Below are 24,099 nucleotides of genomic sequence, written 5' to 3' on the forward strand. Positions count from 1 at the left end.
CCGACGGCTATCAACGAGATGTGCGTGTCTAGCCTAAAGCGTCCAAAACAACATATTTGTGTGTGGAATTCTATAGGAAACATGCAAAATGTAGACCTCTTCCCGCAGTAACCAAGATATAGGAAGTCGTCGCCATTGCCTGTTCCCGTGTGATAGCAGACCGGACCACACAGTCGTCCGCCAAGCGTGCTGTACCACACGTATGCAAAACCGCCATTTTCGTGTTCTATATCTCAGGCCTTGTATTCGTCAACGACAGCGTGTTGTTGGTTTTTTGGTAAGGCCGTTTTTGGCGCCATGAAGGTACAACACTGTCTTGTGTATGTCTAGATGTATATTATGCGACGGCCATAATATCCACCAGTGTTCCAAACAAGAAAATTGTGGCCGCCTTGTGGTCGAATGCTCCTTCGTCAAGGACAGTAGACTAAATTGTCTTACTAGTTGCATGTTTGCTGAGAAACAAAAGTATACTAATGTTCCTGTAGTGTTTAAGAGAGGCGACGTTAAGATTATACCAGTCAATTTTATGTGTAATAACATTATTAAGCCCTAGTTATATTGGATGGCATACATCTACTCGTATATTGTTTCAACTTCAGCGTTTAATGACAACTAGAATCAAAAGCGGGGTTGACCTAAATATACACGACAGAGGAGCAACGTCATTATGCGCGTAAAAACAAACAATGTTGTCAAAAACTTCTAATTAGAGATTGTTTACATCAACAACCAATGAAAATGTTGATTTGGGAAAGTGTCTGTATCTGTAAATACCCATCACTCATCTATTTCTGGTTTTGTCTATTTCGCTTTTTGCCAAGTCATTTAGCGTTGAAGTTCGAGTGAAAAAATCGAATGAAATATGAAGTGTTAACGGTATACAGTATTTGATTTAATCAGCATCGGTCGTTGCACCCGTAGAGGAGTATTTTTTCCCCATTTTCCATAATTTTCTATATTTAATCAAAATATTTTAACTGCAATGATTCTTTAAACACCAAAGGAGTGAAATTAACTCTGTAGGCAGGACCCTGAAAATAGAGTTTTCTCCAGTTATCCTGTATTCGACCATGCATTGTGTAGTAAACTATGAACATATCGTCCAAAGCGACTGACAAAGTTTCTACGTTAGATTCAATTCACTCATTTGCTCGAATGAAGCCGTTTCCGATTGTTTCCTAGGGTGTTTTTTCATTCCTGCAATTGTACGGACTCACTGCCGGGTATGATAAATGAGGTCACACGCGTTGAACCTTGGCAGCCATTCATCAAACGCCTCGGATGACCTTGGTCGTCCGAGCCGCCACCGGTCGTGGTTCACACCCTCACAAGCCGCCTGATCCATGCGTCGCATTACAGGGAAGAAATCACGCAAGTATTGGTAGTGAAATATGTGTACATCTGACTGATATTGGAAAAGCAATAAATTTTAGCTCCTGGACTAAATTCGTCAGTCTCAGAAGAAGAAAAAAACACGTTTGATAAAAATTCTTCTTTTTTGGACAATATGTAAAGCCCCCTTTCGCGATAGTTCAGCTATCAATTAATCTATTTAAGAAAGCAAAATCCGCATTGCACGAATGCATCCATATACGGCTTTCGAATTTCTGTATACTAGAAATAGCATTTTTAGATTACATAGATTATTCCCTGAGCTTTGCCTCTGGAAATGGAACAGAAATACCGGGAAAATTATTCCTTGTTTGCAATTTTTATGTCTGTTTTTTCTGCTTGTACTTTCATGAACACGAAACAGTCCGAAGTACTTCTGAAAACTCAGAGTTCATATATTGAAAAATTTGTACGTTTCCTGAATATATCATAATGTTCCACTTTGCTTCGGTTCGGGACAAAATTTTAGGCTGGCTGAAAAGCGAACGCCTGGACAATGAGCTTTCAGTTCACTCATAGCTCAACAATGAACATCCGATGTAAATTGAAAGCCGTTGCTTAACCCTTTGAGCGCCAAAGTCAACTTTTGTCGCCTATATAAAATGTACCTCAGGCGAATTTTTTAAGGACTTTTGCCAAAATTCTGATGAAAACCTGTAGCCAATGAAATGTGATGTCCATTTGGTCCAAAATAATAACAAAATTACTGTAAAAATCATAAGAATTGTTAGAATGTTGCACTAAAATTTTGGTGGGAAAAATTACAACACTCTAAGGGTTAAAGCTATCTTAGCCGGGAAGAATAGTTACTTCGTTCCTTGGAATCTACGCTTCTTATTAGTCAATTTTCAATTGCTTTGTTGTTGTTGTTGTTTTAGTGTTGTTGTTTTAAATTTAGTAAATACTATAATTGATTAACTTTTAGGCATTACCATCGCGCTCATTTCGTACTTTTTTTGTTATCTTCTCGGAGCATGTAGAAATGTTCAGAATTTGTTCTGTCAACACTGTCTGTATATGTAATACATTTGTTAATTGTTGACAGCTTTTATAATCTAGACTCCAAGTCATCAGTAACAATGTAACTAACGGGAGTATGCTGCCGCTGTAGCTTTCCAAAAATAATCTGAGGAACAATATTTTTTCTGGCCAACTGCGGTCGAAAGAGGGTTTGCCCAAAATATAGTGTTTTGGGCGGGGAAACAGGCGTATATTCTTGACATTATAAAATCGATGAGAAATACTATAATAGTGTATGACGATTCTAGTAATTGGATCATCTTTTCTCCGCCGACTCTCAACAGATTGCAAGCTTCTTTCAGACTGCGACGCAAGCTGTTTAAATATGTTGAGATCGAGGGAATTTCACAGAATCGTGCCGTCACAAGTTAGAGGTAATGCGTTCAAGCAGGGGGAAAGTTGAACCAGTCCAAGATTTAACTCGTTCTGCGGTTTTCAAAGAATTCAAAACCCCAAATATGAAACCATTTAAACTTTAACTCCTCGCCTTTGGAAGAATACTAGCCTTTGTTGCACAAAGTTGTGACTGAGACCAGCTTGTAAGAATAGTTGAAATTCCAAGAGATTAGAGAGACGATTCCCGAGACGTCGCGGGCGTACTTGTCCCAGTGTCCATGCGGTGGTCGGTGATAAATGTCACCAAAGATGTAGGTCGGGTCAGTGAACAAGATCAAAGATAGCGCAGGCGAAAAACGCGCGTGGTTTCACACACTGGACGATATTCCCATGTCTTAAAATATGCGCCTTATTTCACCGTTCCGAAGTTGCTCGACTGGTCCAATGAGCTCCAGAAAAGATTGGCAGCATTTCTTGATGTCCGGAAGACAGTACTGCCAAATTGAATGCCAAATATTTCAGAACGCGATTGATCAAAAGGTCAAAATTTTCGGAAAATTTGCAGAAATGATGCATATTGCGATATTATAAGCTTTGGTTTTTACAATGTTTTGATAAAAAGTCAAGACCTATCTTCACAAATTACGAAACGTCGACGTAACGTTTGCCCTTGGGACTGCTTGGAAGGAATCTTGTCCACTTATTCCGGACAAAATGTCCTTTTCTCAAAGAAATCTTTGCTAGAATTATGCAACGATGCGGCTTGCATGACAGTAGGTCGTTAAATTCTCTCGTCTTTGGTTCCTTGAATCCATCGTGTTTTACCGAATCTGATCAAATATGAAATATTCAAAACCCGCTCGCTTTAAAAGTGACGTTAACGTTTAGATATACACTTAGTTTATATTTTACAAGGTGAGACGATCTGACGTCTTGCGTAAAAGCTTGACACGTATCACACGAGACCTACAGGGTAGCAACCTTAAATGTTCTAAACTAAAATCTACTGCTTCAACCTCTGTGACTGCAACCTTACAGAATCTTTAGGGATTTAGAGTGAGTCCACGAGTTGGTTTGAAATTATCATAATGATAGTTAATGCTTTGCTTTAGTTCCTATGCGCACAATTTCGGAGCGAATCTACAACCTCACCAACGTTAAATACTTGTCTGACGCATGTTTCTTCCAATTTAAGCTAGAATGCGCCTCGGGGACACACATTTAGACTATCAAATTTTTGCAATTCTTTTCTGATCTACCACTCATGGGGGATCCTTTTAAAGCTTTTGATGAAAGAAAAGTTTTTACAGTCTTCGTTTTTGGAAAAAATTGAAAATTCTATAAAATCCATTGGGTTAACACAGGAATGGCGGCCATTTTGAATTTCAGATATTGGAATGGCGGCCATTTTGAATTTCAGATATTGGAAAATGTTAGGTAATTTGTTTCTCTAGTACCTAACTTTGCACTGTTGCCCCTGATTTTTATACTTGATTTGGTAAGATGATGGTGATAAGTTTTATTGAGGAAAGTCTGATCATAAGTTTAAGTCTTTCACTTTCGAGGTGCATACTACCTTGGTAAATGAGCATGCAAATTAGAGTGAGCAGAAACACTCACGCTCTGTTGGGTAATAAAGGGATTTCTCGGGGATGGACCAGGAGATCTTAGGAGTAGTTGTTTGGAACGCGAATATGTATTTTCTCCGATCTAGATCTGATATACCGTGTTTGTATTGTGTATAGGCAGAGCATACACACATTTTCCATCGAATTATAACTTTTCTAACTTTCAAGGGTTTTGAAAAAAATTTTTTTGCATAATGGGCGGATCTAATATTTTACAATCAATTGCTTATTTAATTTTTGACAACCCTGCCCCAAGATTGGACGAATTCGAAGACCACCATACACTGCTTGCTAAGTGCAGGAAACGAGGTAAAGCGGTCTGTATTTTCAAGGTAACTTGACCACAATTAACCATGCTATCGCATAACTGGGCACGTTCCTGGATGTTCGCTGACCATTGCACGTTCCGAGGCTGTGACATCTCTGTAGAGGTCACCTCGGTGCATGCTTGGGGCGAGGTCAATAACTTTAGCCCGCCATGTTTGATTCGAGAGCACAGGCAAAGCAAAGCAACAAACTATAGTTCACTACTAAGATGGTTGCTCTGTCCTTTCGGCACCACCATCATCATCATCATCATCATCATCATCATCATCATTGTCATCATCATCATCATCATCTTCATCATCATCATTGTCGTCGTTGTCGTCATCATAATTATCACATATCATCATCGTCATCATCATCATCGTCGTAGTAGTCGTCGTCGTCGTCATCATCATCATCATTATCATTATCATCATCTTCATCATCATCATTATCAACATCATCATCATCATCATCAATTATTAATGTATTACATATCTAAAACTCCATTTTTTAATTTAATTTTATAACCGTTTAGCCAATTTGTCCCTCTAGGTACTTATCAGTTTATCTATAATTCGTCCAGGTGTTCTCATTCTTTTCACTTTGATGTTATTTACTTAACTTTGCTCAGACACACTTACTCGTTTCGTTTAATTAAAGATTTAGTCTACGCTGCGCTTTGAGGGACTGGCACAGTTTAAATATTTGATGTACATTGCAGTCACGCCGCCATCATCCCACGGCTGCGTAATTGACCCCAGGTAGTCAGTCAATAATTCCATGGGCCGTCAAACTTTCAAAGTTTTTGAGAAAAGACGTGATTGCCTTTCCACTCTATATAATACAAGGCCTTTGGTTATATGTGTCCAACGGACCCTAAAAGCTCATTTGAACAACAAAGTGACAAGGAACATGATTGAATGAAGAGTGAGTCGCGTCGGAGGTAAATTTACCATAGCTGTTGATCAGGTTACGCGCCAACTTGTGCATGCGCCGTTGGACACTCTGTCTGTGTTCGTCTGGTGAGGTTTTCGGGAGTGTTTTTTTAAAGAAACCGTTAACCTAGTTTGGTTAGGGTAGCTTTACTCAATGATTCAATTTCTCGACATTTGTAAATCTATACACATGGAGTAAAATTTCTCTGTTTGCTAATGTAATAATTTCCATTATTGTTACTTTGTTTGTTATCGCGGCTGTTTATCATATAATGCGGTTGAGACTATTTCAGATTAACTGCATGAGATTAACAATTATCAAGGATTAAATACTAACAGATTCTAAATCTCTTGTAATTATCTAAGTGCGTGCTTCACTATTGTTACAAAATTAATTGATGTAAGATCATCGTTTTATGCGAACGTAACTGAAATGGTGTAATCGAAAACAAAGAATAAACTATATATGCAGATTGCTCTCGTATTTCGTGATAGGATGGTGATGATGATGATGATGATGATGATGATGATGATGATGATCATGATGATGATGATGTCGACGACGACGGTGATGGAGCCGACACTGATGATTGGCTATTTTAAATCACACAACTAAATTTGATAACCTTCGAAGCTTTTTTTACCTTCGATGGTTTTAATAAAGCGTTTTATCTTTTTTATATTTTATAGGTCACTGAGTCGTCACTGGTTCAGTATATCAACGCCGCGTAACGTGTTAGGGCAGATATGAATCCCATAATTACACCATACAATACCGACGGCGAAACTTCGTGAATTGTTGGCATATGTTTTTGCCGTACCTTTTTTCTCCAGCGTTCGGCATCTCAACGGTATCTGGTGACTTTTTATCAAGCTAAAGTTGTTTAATAACTAGACGGTGATGGAACCAACAGCGATGTGTGACGCCGCAGTGTCAGACGAGTGGTGTTTTTTCTCACAGTGCAGTATGGAACAGGTGAAATATGTACACTGCAAAATATTCTTTGAATCCCTCAGAATGTCTTTCTTGGAATTTCTCTAAAAACTGCCCTAAGAAGTAAGCAATTAAAAAATCCATTTCATAAATTCTCGTCTTTCGTTTCAAAGTCATAATTAAGGCGCTTGACGTCATAGTATGAACCGTAAGTTGACACGTGACTTCAGGCAGACGACATTACATCGATCTCCCGCGCAATTTTGGAGGCTAGAACCTGCTCTCCGGTTTGTAGCAAGTGTGTCGTGCACCCAATTTTAGCCTGTAGTGTGTCTAGTGGCATATGGTTAGTCAACATTAAGAGCATAAGAATAATTTTTTGTTGTAACCTGAAAAGTCAATTAATTAATACAATAATGCGTACTGCAGTTGCGTGATTGTTTTCTCATTAATTTGTTCATTAATTATGACTTTATTGCCTCTTTTCGTTTACATTGACACGTCGTTTTATTCAACATTTGTAGCCAACGTTGGTTTTGTTGACACAGCTTTATTATTCGCGAAATTTCAGCCATAGTGGCCACATTGACAGCCAGTCTTAGTTCACAGAAAGCATATCAATATCACCGTTTAATTTCAGAAATGTGGAATATTTTCGTTTTAACGAATAAAGCACGCTAGCTTATAATTTAAATCTCTCTCTCTCTCTCTCTCTCTCTCTCTCTCTCTCTCTCTCTCTCTCTCTCTCTCTCTCTCTCTCTCTCCATAACTCGGAACTACGGTAGTGCAATCATCGGTTTGATCTCAGATTGATAAAACCCAAAATAATTGATTGCTGAAATGGGTGCATTACTCAGAAAAAAGCAGACGAACCTGTCGCCCGCCCGATTAACCCCTATTCTTACATTGTTCTGGTAACATTGACGTCGTCGGCTACAGACAAGCCAGCATTTAGCACGCAGTCAATCTACTGGTAAAGCGAAAGGATTTTTTTGGTACAGATAAGAGTGGTCCTACACCAACAAGAGGGAAGTGATGAATGCCTAATTCGCTAGATTGGGTTCTGCCATGTTGAACTGCATTGATGACGTCATGATTGCGGCCAACATGAAAAGGGAGACGCAATGTGCGCGGGAAAGAACATCGTCTTTTCCTAAGTACACTCCAGAAGTGTCTCTTTCAGAAGCTCTTCTATGACCCCTGAGGACTTGTGAGCAAACACGTCTTAAAATTTTGTTGGGTCAATACGGCGCCAATTTATAACGCATCGATTTCCCAAACGTGACACAATTCGTTGATTTCTATAAATAAGCAGTATCCCTAGGGATTTCATGTGTACCAAAAACCAATACGGTAGAGGCTTGAGTCGACAGATTTGTTCAGAGTTAAGCCCCAGGACTCACGCACACAGAGTTTTATTCGTGTGCATCTGGGTAAGCGTTATTACTCCCATGTCTGTGGGCGCTCTTGAACTTGAAAATCGGGGTCAACGTCGGACGGCGGTTTTATGAAGAAAATGGTTCTGGTCTGCCGACCCGGGGTTAATGCAAAGTTACGACCGTGACGTTGATTATAGAGACCGACAACCGGATGTACTGTGATTTATAACTAAAATCATATATTATATTCACAAGGGTTTTTGAAGTCATATAGTAATGGCCGATCGAATTATGTCAATAAAAATGTGCTACAGCCGGAAAGCGCTTTCTATCTTTCATTTTTCTTTCTCTATTCAGAAGTACATATGAACTCATATTCTCGCTTTCTTTCTCATCGTTGTTAAATTCGTGCAGAAAACAAGAAGTTTCCCTGTGAGAACTTTCTTTCTCTTTGCAAAATTTTCTCCCTGGGTACGCTCTCTCAAATAATTTCTTGCGTGCTAACGGCCGCAAGAAAGATAATACGATGCGGCGTTTTTTACAGATATATTCACTGATCTTGTTTCACCGTACAATTGACGTTCACCGACTTTCATTTAAGCTAGTTTGCTCAAACATTCCATAACGAAACTTAAAGGTATGCAGTCACCTGTAATCTAAATATGCCCATATATAGTCAAAAGGGGCGTTCCTTGGTATTCAAAATGCCCGTGTGAGGGCGCTGTTTTTAAAAAGCGGCCACACGCTTAAAATCTGTGATTGCTTAGATTTTCTCTTTCCATGGTAACTGCGGCAAAATTGGAACAGGTGACAGTGTACCTTTAAACCGTTCGTTAGGGCTCAATGTGCAAATCTTGTACTAGAGAAACAAATACCTCAAATTCAAAATGGCCGCCATCCTAGTGTTAACTCTATGGAAAAAATGAAAATCGATTTTCAAAGAAAGACGGTGAAACCTTTCAAAAAAAGCCTCCACAAGTGCTAGGCCATAAAAGTATTGACAAAGTTTGTGGATCGAAAATCTGCCCCAAGGGCGCATTCTACCCTAATTAAAACTGTGGCAATGCAATCCAATCATATTCATCGTCGCTGAAATCATTCACGCGTCTTTCACGGCTATCAAAGTTTCATTCATCTGTGAAAAGTCAAGCATTAACTTCTTGCATAAACCGTGAAGGCCTTTCGATTGTGAGGCCAAAACCTGACTCATAAAATTATTATCCCTGCATGTAACACTTTGAATAAACTACTTTCGTGTACTTGAGGACAAAATGAATTTTTTTTAAATGCAACGAAACAATATGTCATTATTGTGGTATACAGTGAATATTTACATATGCCTAAATCCAGGAGAAAAGTGCTCATTATATTGTACAGAAATAGGAAGGACTATCTTCATTGATCAAAAGCACTGGAAAATGGTAATTGATCCCTGCGTAATAGGACAATATCACCTCCTCAAGTCTTGGCCCTGTTCATGACAACAATCGCATGGAATCATTAGACAATGTCGACCTTGTCGTCCAGGTTATTAAAATTCTAAAATCCTTGCAAACCGTTGCTATGCAGGGGACAATAATATGTTTACCGTTTGCATCAACCGTTTGCGTAAAATTGACGTCATTTCACCATTCATCGTTTTCCTGTTTTACTATATGTTTTCATTAATCTAACGGAAGGTGAATTTATTGTTTTCTTCCATCGACGAAGTCGTATTTTGAAGTTCTTACGTATTTCTGACCTCATTTGAAAAAACCCCGCCCGACTGTCAACCAAATTTAGCAAGGGCAAAACAAAAACAAAGCTACAACCGCTCAGAAATATTCATAAAAGACATTATAGGGTATATATGATAAGGTAGAATGCGCCTTGGGGACACAAATTGGACTCTCAAACTTTTACAATTCTTTTCTGATATACCACTTGTGGGGGTTCATTTTAAAGCTCGTGGTGTAAGAAAAGATTTCACCCGCTTAGTTTTCCGAAAATCACAATTTTAAATTTTCTCCATGGAGTTAACACAGGGTGGCGGCCATTTTGAATTTTAAATATCGGTAAATCTTGAGTTATTTGTTTCCCTTGTACCAAAATTTGCATTGTGACCCCCCGATTTTTATTCGTGATTTTGAAAGAGAATGGTTGAAAGGTTCATTTAGGTTAGCTTGAGCAAATGTTTAAAAGTAAGTCTTTCGTTTTCGAGGCGCAAACTACCTTAAGGAAGAGATGAACATATTGGCATGTACCCCTCTCCACCAAAACAGTTTAAGTAGAGTCTTGCAAAGCACGACGATATCGATGCACCCACTTTCATTTTCTCTTTTAAGGAAAGAAATACTAATATTTTTGATGAGTTTTTTCATTATTTTTATTTTGTTTGTCAATTGCAAGTTATTTTCCTACTTCAACAAGAACATTGAAAGACCATCTATTTAGCTTGTTATGGGGTCTGTATGTGCAAAACGTACTGATATTGTTTACACTTGAATTCTAGTCAGGACCAGAATTCACTTGTCATCAATAACAATGCAGTTAACACATGTACCGACTGAGTTGACAAGCCGAATACTGTGTATCTCAACATGCTTTGGGGAGCAAAAAATTATGGTTGGCAATAAAAATAAAAGTAGTGATAAAATCATCTAAAGTTAGCATTACTGGCCCTGTGAAAAAAGGTTTTTACAAAACATTTGGCAGATGAGAAGATAGACCTATATAAGCCTCTACACTTGTGAAAAATACAAAAGCAAATATATATATATATATATATATATATATATATATATATATATATATATATATATATATATATAGGTATTCTTGACTAAATTGGTGGACGAAATTTTGACTGCTGTAATGATTACTTTTGAAATGTCAAAGTCTAACAAACTAACACCACTCCCGATAATTTTATCGGAAATTGAACAGCTGGTTCAATAGAGAGACTAAAGAGAATGATTCACCACACGTTTGCCATTTCGCCTTTGCAGGTAGCCATGGCAACAAGCGACACTCGTTATTCGTCGGGACCGAAAAACCAACATCAAATCGCTTTGCTTGGATCAACAATTTTAAAATGAAAGCGAACCCCAACACGAAATGTCACTCATCTGAAATCCATCTCTGCATCGTTAGCAATTTGTCTTAGGCAAAACAATTCTCGAGTCAGCAAGTCCATTAAGGCGATTGTTTCGCTTCCGTGCCGTTGCCAGGATACCATTGTATCGCGAACGCGATCGATGGCATCTTTAAACGTTTACCGAGCAATCACTTAATTCCGATCCGTCACGTCAATATTCAAACAACAATTTTAATATGTGTGCACTGCCGAAACGGGCGCTTTATGAGACCTTCTGTCAACAGCGTTGTTCAAACTCGAAAATTATAATTCAAATAAAACTGCTAGTGACTAAGTCTAGTGAATCATGAGGCAAAAATAGACCAGTAGGTCATTCTAATATTTATTATCTTAAATCAACTACAATTGCCTTATGATGTGGTTTACACTCTCTCCAGTTCCTTTGCTGTGTATCAATACGTATTTCCTGTACTTCGCATATTTATCTATTTACGCATGTTCCGACGAGGGCCATTCAAGTTCATTTTTCAATGCGCCACTCATTTGGTCCTGTCTTTCACAAAACCTTTCGCATAATGTAAATTAGGACACTTCAATGTTTCGACGAGCCATACCATACCCATTGTCTTTGATTCATTCATTTGCTTGGCGATTTAAGAATTTACATATTGAATCATTCAGTTGCACATACTCTATCATTAATGTAGGTTCATTCACTCATTCATTCATCCAGCCTTCCATACACCCATTTATATTTATGAATGTGTTACTAATATTGCCACTTATATATATATATATATATATATATATATATATATATATATATATATATATATATATATATATATAATTTTTAGATTTATTGTATTTTTTCTATGAAATTTTGAAATTAGCTAGTCAATGAGATAGCGGTGTTTTGACAGTAAATACATTATTATTATTATTATTATTATTATTATACTTTATTTAACGAGTGTAGTCTGATTTACAAAATGAATTGTAATTTCCATCAGAGCCCTCTAAAATAAGTCCATTGTCATACAAAGAGAAAGCATACATGGAAAAAGTATTGAATTGGGGACATTTCGATAAATATACAGATTATAAATAAATATGCATGCGAAACTAAAATGTAACAAAGGTCCAACAAGACACAATCAATCCAAATCAGAGCCCTCGTCCATTAACGCACACCAACGACGAAATTCCATCCCTCAACGCATAAATACACAGATGCACATAGATAGCTATACTTATAGATAGAAACATGCAGATACATAGATACATACATAGATACATACATACATAGATACATACATAGATACATACATAGATACATAATACATACATACATACATACATACATACATACATACATACATACACACACACACACACACACACACACACACACACACACACACATACATACATACATACATACATACATACATACATACATACATACATACATACATACATACATACATACATACATACATACATACATACATACATACATACATACCATACATACATACATACATACATACATACATAGAGTACATATAGGTACACATACATTACATTCGCTGCCTATTATTACGCTGTTCATACTTCATGAATGGATTTGAATGAATCCCATTTTCCAACACAGCATTGGTTTGTAAGTCTCAAACCTTTATCTCTGTTAAGTAGTAGGAAAACGTTCTTGAATGAAATAATTATCAAATTTCTCCTGAGCAACATTATCTGAACAGCGTCGGTAACGTCACTACAGCAACACTCGCTGTGGTAACCGCCGCTTTTTTGTAATATATGTTTTGCGCTCTCGTTTTTGCTTGATCGCGATCACTCCGATGGCAAGAGATCATCCAACTTCGTACAATATTTTTCTTATGGGGACATTTTCAGTTGACAGATGTACGTCGATCTCTGCGTATAGCTAGGGTCCGAGGCGAAGCTAGGCTGTTCACGGCAGTGTTTCAGTAGGCTAAACGGGAGCAATCGTCTCTGTAATTCCTTTTACTCGTCCGTAATCGTGCATTCGCTTACAGTATGAGCTGAACTTGACTCTACATTGACACGAACCTTGACCATGAGGACCATCTCAAGATATACGATATTCGATCACCTCCCGAGTGAGTTGCCATCCGAAACCTGTCGCTATATTGGCCTCCAGCTGCAAATCTCGAACTCAACCAACTATAAGCTTTTATTTTCATTGCTGCTTGCAAACTACCCAATGATATTCTCATTTTGGCTCGCAGACCGACGAACATTTCTGTGGTTCGCCAAGGCCGTGCGGGACCATCAAACGAAGGCACGTCAAACGCTGCAGATTTGTCACGACTCAAAGTGTTCACCCATCGGCTTCTAACGAATCGAAAAAAATGTACCATGTTTGGCAGGTCCATAGGCTTGAAAATATTTCATCCGTGATATTAAAGCGCAAAACGCAACCTTTAACATGGACGAAAATATAAATTGAAAGTCCGCCTATAAATCTCAATTTGTTTTATAAAGTCATTTTTTTCATATATTTGAAATAAGCATGTAGGGTTCACAGGACCACCATACTCTAATCGCGCACAAAGAGCGTATACACACGGATGACATCATCGAAGGGAGAAAACACGCTCGCGGCGACCGTCTGATGAAGAGAGATCCTTGACGTAACCTAGCTTAACCTTGAGGCTAAGACAAGCTTGAATGTAGAGTGTAAATACCCCCCTCAGCTAAATGTCAAAGTGCTTGTCAGGGCCTGCAATTATTTCCAGATTTGCGGACAAATCAATTATTCGCGTTCTAATTTTTTATTTTAAGAGCATATTTTGGACCAATCACAGCTGTCGTACCATTTAGTACATGCCCAGTGGAATGCATCATTCAAATTATATGATGCGGAATTTCCCGATGCCGCATATATCGGAAAGCATCACCTTACTATGTTCCTCAAGAATTGCGACCACGGTGTACACGAATCTTGTAAACTCCTCCATTCAGGCGTGAACCGAACTTAAGCGGCGAGAAATCCCATTTCTAACAAGACAAATATATTGAGGAAGTCGAAAACTCGCAAACAAGTGCTGTCGTGTTTAATAAATTACCCCGACAGGAAAGTTATTTTTTGCTAAGAAATATGCGAGATCATACAATTTCATTGTTAAGACAATCTGTTTGTCGTAAAGCTAATCGTGGCGTACGTAACCATAAAAATGTAAATATTACCTCATCCGATTGATCGAGTTATTTATAAATCTTCGTAATTCCACGTTCCTTGATGGGCAGAATAACGGTTTTGTCACGATTTCCTATAATCCATGTTTTTCGCTTGGTAGATGGAAGAGACTTCTTGACGGTGTTGTGTTAGAACTCCTTGGGTAAATTCCACTCTCGTCACAAGCACACGGCGCGCGGTCACTCAATCAGCTGCGATTGTGGTAAATGTTCGTGAAGACTTATTTTTCCGCCCTTCTCAGTTTTCTGACCATGACCTGAGCAAACGACACTCTATCCGCAAATCAGGGTCATGTCTACGACGTCTTTCACTTTTTAAATAAACAACTTGCGCCGCTGGCAGCAGGATATTAGGGAAATTAAATGTCGGGAAGTTTAATACTTACTTCCAAAATGTGTGATTTCCGTGTGTGTGTTTGTACTTGTGTGTGTTTCTTATGAAGTCGAATTGAAATTGACTTAATTAAATGCATGATGGGAACACTAATTGTATTTAAAAATGCTCAGATGTGTGTAACTTGCGTTGTCTACATTCTTACTTTATTCAGTTTTGCTGTTAATTGTAATGTTTATACCGATTTGCAAATTGCATCGAGCGCTGTACTCACTTTGAAAGACGACTGAATGCTGTCCCTCTGTCTCTGTCTGCCTGTTTGTCTCTGTCTGTTTCTATCTCTGTGTCTCTCTCTGTCTATGTCTTTCTATTTGTCTGTGTCTCTCTGTCTCTCTGTCTCTGTCTGTCTCTGTCTCTCTGTCTCTTTGTCTCTCTGTCTCTATCTCTGTCTCTCTGTCTCTGTCTCTCTCTCTGAAGGGGCAAATACTCTATGTGTGTATACATTGTAACGCACACTGTATATACAAAACGGACACCGCACTCACTCCGATGTAAAGTCGAAATGTGTGTTGAAAGTTTACTAGGTTAAACGACGAGTGAAAAAAATGCGTAGGTCTGAGAGGTGTCTGTCTGAACGGACGTAGGGGCCGACAGAATGGAAAAACGGCAGACGTTGTCCGGCAGTTCAGGAAAATAGAGCGGACACACACGCTGGAAGGACGAACGTAAGATGAACTTGCGACCGTTGAACTAACCAAACGATTGAACTTTGAGGGTACTGCGTGGGATAGAGATCGATCGAATGGAACTGCGGAGGAAACAATTATTTTTTTTTTAAAATCAAAGAACAACTGAGAACACTTTCAACACCGTTCAATCAATGCGCCTCAGGTTTCACACAAGTTTTGCATACAGCTACGGGCGCTGTCTTTCCATATAGGTAAGTTCTAGCAAGAATATTAACACCAAGTAAGAGAAAAGATAATGCTAGAATGTCTTACGGAATAGAACACGCCTCGGGGACAGATATTTGGACTCTCAAACTTTTCCTCTACACTTCTGATCTACCGTTTGTGTGCCTCACTTTGAAGCCCTTTGAGACAGAAAAACTGTCACCGTCCTAGTGTTTTGAAATTCGAAAATTTTATTTTTATCAATGGAGGTAACACAGGGATGGCGGCCATTTTGAATTTCAAATAGCGGTCAATCTTGTGCAATTTGTTTCTTTAGTAAGAAAATTTGCACGGTGACCTCCTATTTTTATTCGTGATTCTGAAAGAGAGTGGTTGAAAGATTTCTTGAAGAAAGTTGGAGTAAAAGTCTGAGTCGTTGACTTTCGAGGCGCATACTACCTTAATTTGAGTTGCTGTTCGCTGCGAGGTGCAACATGGGAAAGAATGAGATCACTTTTCACGAACGATGTGCGTGAGACCAACTTGCCATAGGATGGGACAAAAAAGTCAGTTTCACCGGTCATAACTTACAAGTTCTAGTTTTACTGTCATCACAGCAAGTCACAACTATCGAATTGTTTCGCTGACCTGACGGAAACAAGATACGCGCTGACACTATATGCATAACGCTGGGCTGTTTTGCTCTGGAACGCCTGTCTATGGGGGTTAGATAAACATCTGTCTGTGCGTGCGTGTTTTCGTGTTTTTGTTCTGTCTGGACCTCACGTGTTGTCGAGGTTGCTGGGTGAACTATTGCCAGAGTTTGGCGAACTTGAAGGCATTGCCACTGTGGTTTGTATAACCTTAGATCGTCAGTAAGGCATCTTTAATGTAGAACGCACCTCGGGGACAGACATTCAGGCTCTCAAACTTTTACAATTCTGTTCTGATCTACCACTTGTGAGGGTTCATTTTAAAGGTATTGGTATGGTATTGGTATAAGAAAACTTTTCACCGGCTTAGTTTTTCGAAATTCGAAATTTTTTATTTTTCTCCATAGAGTTAACACAGGGATGGCGGCCATTTGAATTTCAAATAAAGGTAAATCTTGCGTAATTTGTTTCTCTAGTACCAAAATTTGCACGGTGACCCCATATTTTTATTCTTGATTTTGAAAGAGAATGATTGAAAGGTTCCTATAAGGAAAGTTTGAGCAAAAGTTTAAGTCTTTCACTTTCGAGGCGCATACTACCTTAAGAATTCTAACACTCTTTTTCATCTCTGTGTTCGTCGGTAAAATTTTTGCTTCAATGATATAGCTTAGGAAACGAGTCGAAGAAATGGGTAGTACATGAACAGATAGAGTGATGGATAGGACAGAATTAAACAGAGATATTAAATACATAAAATGATTGATTAATAGATGGACAGAAAAATTGATAAATGAGTAGATAGATAGATAGATAGATAGATAGATAGATAGATAGATAGATAGATAGATAGATAGATAGATAGATAGATAGATAGATAGGTAGGTAGGTAGGTAGGTAGGTAGGTAGGTAGGTAGGTAGGTAGGTAGGTAGGTAGACAGATAGATAGGTAGACAGATAGATAATTTGATGGATGTGCAGACATTCAGATAGGTAGAAAGAAAGGCAGTCCTACAATTCAATAACGGCCAACGCAAATCCTTCAACACTAACGAAGAGACGACACACTTAAATCAACTACGGTCTGTAAATGAAATAAAAAGATTAAAATAGTGACACAATCACTCTCGACCGAAACTTAATTACTGTCGCTTAAAACAATGTTGGCAGTGTAGCCTCAACGTTAAACTGATTAGTTAGAACACTGATTGAAAGTGACGGTGAAATAACAGTATTTACTCCTCTTAAGTGTGCGCGAAAAGCTGACATTATCTTCAACGATCTAGTATCAAAATTGAAACATATAGTTTCTTTGTAGCTAGTTTCTGCATTCTGGTGTTAGAAAGATTAGCTTTTATCAAAATGGCTATAACGGGTTTCGATAGAGATTCTTTCACTGACAGAAAATCCAAGTTGAAGATGTTAACCTCTTTGTCCAAAGTCAGTGCCCAAGTTACATACTCGATCATAGATGTCGAGGGAAGTTAATATATGAAGTACTAGCTGAGAACAGAGTCGATAGAAACAGTCACGAGGTGGCGCTTCAGAAATTCTCCTTCTTGTCGTGGAGACAGCTATCAACATATTTGTAAAAGAAGCCTGTTAGTTCGTACCTAAAACAAATCTAGCAAGCTGCTTGCAAAAGTTCATATATTTTATTCATACATTGTTTATATTTCATGAAGACGTTGTTTATAATCTCTTATACCTTAATGGCATAAGATTAAATTTTAAAATGACAGAATATAACAGTGGCATTTTCACAGAATCGGATCACTATTCCGTCGGGAATTTCAACTGATGCGTTATCAAAACTGTGTACGCAGTTTAACGTCCTACTAAAACATTAATTGGAGGTTGATTGATGCTGATTGTCTATATCATACACACACACACACCTACACACACACACACACACACACAGTCTGTCTGTCTGTCTGTCTGTCCCTGTCCCTGTCTCTGTCTCTATCCCTGTCTGTCTCTCTCTGCCTCTGTCTCTGTCTGTCTGTCTCTGTCTCTGTCTGTCTCTGTCTGTCTGTCTGTCTGTCCGTCTGTCTCTCTCTCTCTGTGTCTGTCTCCCTCTCTCTCTCTCACTCTCTCACTCTCTCTCTCTCTTTCTCTCTCTGTCGATGCTAATGTTTTGACGGTTATAAAATCATAAATGTTTAATTTCTTATGTTTTATGGAGGAGGAGAACAGCATTGATGGTATTCTAAGCTGCCAGAGGATGTTGTGTACGGTTACAAGAGACGAAAAAACGTTCTTTAAAATATGAACAATGGTCATGTGATGACGTCACTTGTAGCTAAGGTGCACTAACCTTGTTCTCTACAATTATATATATATATATATATATATATATATATATATATATACACACACACAATCACACACATTGTACTTTGTTGTATTGCTATGCTTATTACTTTACAGTTTTAATTCATCCAAATGCGTGGCTTCCTTCGTCACGATGATCAGATTTTATATTGTCGGCCTGAGAGGGCGCGCTCCCTTCTGCTTGGACCGTGTCACGGTCCTTCCGAGAAAAGTGTAAACTGATTTTGTATGTTGGCGACACTTGCTGAACAGACATCTGTTCTAGGAGTTAAAGGTGTACAGTACTCAAAGAATAAACAAATATTTTCTTTATCAATTTGATCAAAGTTGAGTAAGCTGTCTATATTATGCATTTTCTGTTATTTTGGTTTTCATTGTGAAATGTTGTTTCCTACTCGCTCCCGGAATCATGCCAAATGCAATATGTTCAATTTCTCAACGAAGACTTTGTGTATTTATATCCATATATTTAATATCCAACGTCATTGTTGTCAGGTGAATTTCAGTCAATAATAAAGACTTAATTTGTCAATAATAAATAATAAAATGACCAAATGTAATAATTGGTTATTTCGGCAAGACTAATTTGAATATTTTTTACTTCAAAATATTCTAAGGAAAAGAAAATACATGTACATCTTTTTAAATCTAATATAATTAAAATATTATCAGAAATTACAAATTCTGCCTGTTATAAACTTTTTCAAAACGACTTCAACATCATTTGTTCTGTATTACAGAGATTACGCCGCTTCTTTGACAGTAGTAAACTATGACTGTTTACTTCATATGAATGTATTGTGTATTTTTAGCAGGAGATACCGCTGTGAAGTGCGAAATATTTTATTTCTTTGTTCGTGCCCTTCTTTTTTCTAAAAATGGTATATGAAATTATGGGAGCGGATGTCCGATATAGAGAAGAGAGGGGAGAGAAGCGCCCTCGAGCGACGAATCTTCCAGTCCTGGGACACATCTCACATCTCCGTGCGTTACAATTCATCACGCAAAGTCATTCCCGTGATTTGTGATGACAATGATGATGATGATGATGATGATGATGATGATGATGATGATGATGATTTTAGCTCTTGTGCGTCTCAGTGTGAAATTGTTTCAAGCCATTCCGCTGTACTCAAAATTTGAAAATGTTTCAGATGTGTAGGAAAAAGAATATGTAATTGCAACAGAGTATATAACTGTAATCGATGAGAGAGAGAGAGAGAGAGAGAGAGAGAGAGAGAGAGAGAGAGAGAGAATTACAACTACAAATATCACTACCGTACATAAGGAGAGAAAGAGACGGTCACGAGCGTTTTGCGAAGTAGATCCAATGTTTAACAAGGATCCTTTGTTTTGTGAAGATACCGTTGACCCAATGCCCAGATTGCTCTCGTATGAACCAGATGAACTGAAGCTGAACGACCTTTTTATCTGAAACCGAGCGCTAAGCGTGATCAGCGACCTAAGAGGAGTCGCTCAAACACACCGTGACTCATCAAGTTCAAGAAGTGATCGGTGTCAACTTCAAGATTACGTCTTCGATCAAACTATCAGGTGCAATCCTTACGTCACGATCAATCACTGCAACACGCACTGGTACCAACGTCATTGCCATCATCTGTTATGGTAATGACGATCTCTTTCAAGAATCACCCTATTGAGCATTTCTATAGACCCGTTTGGACGGTCTATGGCATTTCACACGAATTATGATCAGGAAAAATAGACTTGACATTGACAAAAACTCTATACACTTTTGGTGGCGTCACATAATTTGTTCTTTATGTTGTTTGTTGAAATTTTAGCTGTGACACACTCAGCCTAGTTGTTCGTACTGTGACGAGCAGCAAACTTACATGATAGTTTAAGGTAGATGCGCCTCGGAGACAGATATTCGGACTCTGAAACTTTTCCAATTCTTTTCTGATCTACCACTTGTGGGGGTTCATTTTACAGCTCTAGGTGTAAGAAAACTTCTCATCATTTTGGTTTTACAAAAATCGAAAAATTATTTTTCCATGCAGAGTTAACACAGGGAAGACGGCCTTTTTAGGTAATTTGTCTCTACAGTACCAAATTTTGCACGGTGACCCTGATTTTTATTCGTGCTTTTGAAAGAGAACAGTTGAAAGTTTGCTTGGTAAAGTTTGAGCAAAATTTGAGTCTTGCATTTTCGAGGCGCGAGCTAACTTAAGGTAATGCACCTCGAAAGTGAAAGACTTAAACTTTTGCTCTAACTTTCCTCAAGGAATCTTTCAATCATTCTCTTTCTAAATCAAGAATAAAAATAGGGGTCACCGTGCAAATTTTGGTACTAGAGAAACAAATAACCCAAGATTTATCGATATTAGAAATTCAAAATGGCCGCCATCCCTGTGTTAACTCTATGGCGAAAAATAAAAATTTTCGAATTTCAAAAAACTAAACCGGTGAAAAGTTTTCTTTCACCAAGAGCTTTAAAATGAACCCCCACAAGTGGTATATCAGAAGAGAACTGTAAAAGTTTGAGAGTCCGAATGTCTGTCCCCGAGGTGCGTTCTACCTTAAACTGAAAAACGACTGTGTAATATGGCCTATTATATCATAACAGTATATTAATGGTGAGCTGCTATACGCGTGAGCTCTCAGAATTTCCAAATCCAATTTCCCAACGAGGATTAGTATCTTAAAGATAATGATAATAATAAATACTGCGATCTGATTGGTCGAGACGCAAAAAGAAACCGTGGTATATCGGCGACATACCACGGCTGGCATACGCGTGAGCTCTCAGCTTGAGCAAAAATCCGTTTATGACGTTCAACGCCAGAATTTCAATAAGCTGTTATGATATAATAGCAATAAATCACACCCGGCGACGGTATACCACGAGATTTTGACCAGTCCACTTCATATATGCACTCGCTATCGCTCTTGCATATATGTCGTGAACTGGTCAAAATCTCGTGGTATAGCATCACTAGGTGTGCTTTATTGCTTAAACATGTCGCATTGTGCAAGATTGCTGCTGATTTGAACGAAATGATACATACAGAGACAAGGAAGACAGAGAGACACAGACGTAGATAGCATACAGATATAAAGAAAAATATGCAGACAGACAGAGACAGAGGCAAATACAAGCCAGGGGTAACAGACTGTTTAAGAGAAGTAAAGGGACGGGGAGACAGATAGAGAGCAGGGGAAGACGGATACTGGCTGAAAAAGGGAGAGACAGAACATATATAATCCCCCTGACATTTCATTTTGTTTTTTGTTACAGTGGTCGGACTGCTCTTGACGTTGGTACGATACTGGGGTGATTGGCCGTGACGTACTTCTTATGTATGATAGCTTCATCAAAGATGTAATCTTGTAGTTGATATCGTGCACGTCATGACCTTGATGCGTCTTGGAGTGTTTAAGGTAGCAAGCGCCTCGGCGAAAGATAGTCGGACTCTCTCAATTTTACAATTTTTATCCGATCTATCACTTATTGGGGTTCATTTTCAAGCTCTTGGTGCTAGTAAAATTATCACCATCTTGGTTTTTTTTCAAAATCTCCACAAAGTTAACATAAGGATGGCGGCCATTTTGAATTTCAAATATCGGTAAATCTTGGCTAATTTGTTTCTCTAGCACGAAAATCCGCACGGTGACCCCTATTGATATTGATAAAGCGTATGGTTGAAAGATTCTTTGAGGAAAGTTTGACAGAAAAGTGTGTCTTTTCAGTTTTGGGGCGCATGCAACCTTAAGCGGCTCCGGGAACGACGTTATTGAAATCTCTCACGCCCAAAGGAAAGCACTCGGTCTCAGATAAAGGTCGTTCAACTTCAGTAAACATACGCAGTAATGTTTGATACGGCATTCGATCAATGGCGTCTTCATGTTTATTGAAGATAAGAAGAAAGCATCTCGAAAGTAAGAGACTTTAACTTACCTCAATTTTTCTTCAAGGAATCTTTCAACCATTCACTTTCAAAATCAAGAATTAAAATTCTCAAAACCGTTGTGTTGCGCCGTTTGAATTACGTTTTGACGCATACACTATAAATATCAACAAATCTATTTTACCAAAATCTATATTTCCTCAAAATTCCAAAAAATGACCCTGTGCTCTATAAGTTTTACCGTCCAATAAATTTCAATGCCGTAATTTGTTGGCTTCGCTTATGGCATTGTTCTCATATGACGTCATCTAGTATGTATGTATGTATGTATGTATGTATGTATGTATGTATGTATGTATGTATGTATGTATGTATGTATGTATGTATGTATGTATGTATGTATGTATGTATGTATGTATGTATGCATGTGTGCATGTGTGTATGCATGTATGTATGTATGTATGTATGTATGTATGTATGTATGTATGTATGTATGTATGTATGTATGTATGTATGTATGTATGTATGTATGTATGTCTGTATGTCTGTCTGTATGTCTGTATGTATGTATGTATGTATGTATGTATGTATGTATGTATGTATGTATGTATGTATGTATGTATGTATGTATGTATGTATGTATGTATGTATGTATGTATGCATGCATGTGTGTATGTATGCATGTATGTATGTATGTATGTATGTATGTATGTATGTATGTATGTATGTATGTATGTATGTATGTATGTATGTATGTATGTATGTATGTATGTATGTATGTATGTATGTATGTATGTATGTATGTATGTATGTATGTATGTATGTATGCATGTATGCATGTGTGTATGTATGTATGTATGTATGTATGTATGTATGTATGTATGTATGTATGTATGTATGTATGTTTGCTTGCTTGCTTGCTTGCTTGCTTGCTTGCTTGCCCGCTGGAAGGACAAGATGTTTTCTCACAATGGTGCCGACCTCAAAGGGGCGCTACCAAACACTGGTAGGCTAGTCTAAATTCAAAATGCAGAAAATGAGAAAAGTCGTGTTACCCACCGAAAACTTTTACAAAATTGAAGGGTATTCGGTCTATGTTTGTGTATATTAGCGAGGTACTACATTATCATAGCGTATTGTCTCACATATTCTACATATAAAGTTGACCTCTAGCAAACACTGATTTTCCTCACATGGGCTGTGTTGTTCGCAGTACTGCTTTGGTGCGCCACTGAAAGTTTCACATTAAATCAAATCAGTACGTCTTGTTGTTTGTGGGGCCATATTGTATATAACGGAAAATTCAGTCGAACAGGGGTGGGTTCGACATATTGTACGACGTCAGCAGGTTATGGTGTGTTCTAATAATCACATAGATTGCTAAATAGATTGCTCGAGTAAACTTCAATACGCTTTACCTCACTACCAGAACAGATCACTACAGCGCACGCGCAGTCGTAACTTGCATTCAGTGGACAATGCTGCTCAGTTGAAGGCCGTAAACATATAAAATGGGAAAACGAACAAACAAGCAGAAATGATCTCGGCACAAAGTGAAATCATTTGTCGGGATAGCAGGCGGGAAATCACTTAATTATAAATGGAAAGTGATTTTTTTCAGCTTCCTGTTTACATCATTAATCTACGGCTTCGGGGTGAACACACTATCTCAGCATGAACTGGTCACTTCGAAGATATGCAGAAAAAACAACGAAAAAAGCCACATCCTCCGACATAATGTTGTTTCACTATATATAACTT

The 24,099-nt window shown here is 38.1% G+C and overlaps 1 long non-coding RNA gene across 1 annotated transcript; it reads left to right on the forward strand.

The window, feature by feature from the left end:
• LOC139118454 (uncharacterized) lies at positions 1-8,178 on the forward strand. Its single transcript, XR_011548729.1, has 3 exons — positions 1-303; positions 6,314-6,599; positions 7,343-8,178. It is a non-coding gene; the product is annotated as an uncharacterized lncRNA (long non-coding RNA).
• The last annotated feature ends 15,921 nt before the right edge of the window (positions 8,179-24,099 follow it).

This window comes from Ptychodera flava, chromosome 2 (assembly GCF_041260155.1).
Source record: "Ptychodera flava strain L36383 chromosome 2, AS_Pfla_20210202, whole genome shotgun sequence".
Taxonomy (NCBI): domain Eukaryota; kingdom Metazoa; phylum Hemichordata; class Enteropneusta; family Ptychoderidae; genus Ptychodera; species Ptychodera flava.